Here is a 1,713-nt window from a genome sequence, read left to right on the forward strand (position 1 = left end):
GCTTTTCACTCTCATGCACTGGAGAAGGAAATGGCAACCCACTCCAGTGTTCTTGCCTGGAGAATCCCATGGATAGAGGAGCCTGGTGGGCTGCCATCTATGGGGTCACACAGAGTCAGACGCGACTGAAGCGACTTAGCAGCAGCCGCAGCAGCAGCAGCAGATTGTTATAGGCCTAAATTAATTTACCTGTATTTATAAGGTTATAGTTATATTTTGAACTTTTTAATATTTCTGCTGATACTTTTGTTTACAAGTATAAATAGGGACCTTTGTGTAATTAGATACATCTTCACCAACATTGTGACTCTGTCATAGAAATAGATGTATTATTATAAATGTCTAAATTCACTTGAGGAAATCTGGACAAGGGGCAAAAAACAAAGTGATCTCAAATTTCCTTTGATTTCTCTTCTGAAAACATTGTCAGAAATAAAAACAAATTAAACCATGATTTGCCATGGCTCAGTTCAATCCCTGGGTTGGGGAAGTAAGATCCCACAAGTCAGGCAGTGTGGCCAAAAAACAAAAACAGAAGACCATTTCAAATTTTAACATTTAAAATGACAGAAAAATTATAGTATCATTAAAAATTTTCTTTGAAAAACATTAATAGGACTAGTTAGGACTAGTTTCACTTTTCCTAAGTTTTCTATAATATTTGATGCATAAGTAACAAAGGCACATGTCTGTTTTTAAATTTAATAATAAAGACTAAATATGAATGCCATGAAATACATTCCATGAAAACCATGCTTACATGAATTTGCATCAACTTTATTAGGGTGATATTTATCAGATTTTCAAAAGGTTGTGTATAGGATGAAGAATAAATATATATGAGACATATAATGTAATGTAATATAAAATATAATATAGTATAATGTAATATATACATGATGAGCATGCAACCTGTCTCTGAACGGAGTTTCAGAAAGACAAAGCTTGGCAGCTGTTGACTGTAGAACTATGAGAGCAAATGACAACCAGGCATTAGAAGTTAAGTAGCATGGGTTTTTCCAACGTTAGAAGATTTGTTTTCTGTTTTTCTGACTTTGAAAAGTGCAATATGTTTATGCTATTGTAGCTGTTGTTTAGTCATGGCCTCAGTTGCAAATACAGCAGACAATGCAAGTTAATTTGAAGGCAGAAGAGAATCCTCCACAGTTTCTGTCTACATATTAAGCACCAGAAATAAGAATCATGCGATACTATATTGGGCTTCTCTGGTGGCTTCACTGGTAAAGTATCTTCTGGCAATGTGGTAAACTTGGGTTCGATCTCTGGGTTGGGAAGATCCCCTGGAGAAGGGAATGGCTATTCACTACAGTGTTATGGTCCAACTCTCACATCCATACATGACTACTGGAAAAACCATAGCTTTGGCTAGATGAGTGTTTGTCAGCAAAGTGATGTCTCTGCTTTCTAATATGTTGTCTAGGTTTGTCATAACTTTTTTTCCAAAGAGCAAGCGTTTTTTCATTTCTTCTCTGTATTCTTGCTACCTCTTAGTATCTTCTGCTTCTGTTACATCCATACCATTTCTGTTCTTTATTGTGCCCATCTTTTCATGAAGTTTTCCCTTGGTATCTCTAATTTTCATTAAGGTATCTCTAGTCTTCTGCACAGAGAAGGCAATGGCACCCCACTCTAGTACTCTTGCATGGAAAATCCCATGGATGGAGGAGCCTGGTAGGCTGCAGTCCATGGGGT

Source organism: Bison bison, unplaced genomic scaffold (genome assembly GCF_000754665.1).
Source record: "Bison bison bison isolate TAMUID 2011002044 unplaced genomic scaffold, Bison_UMD1.0 scf7180017864387, whole genome shotgun sequence".
NCBI lineage: Eukaryota > Metazoa > Chordata > Mammalia > Artiodactyla > Bovidae > Bison > Bison bison.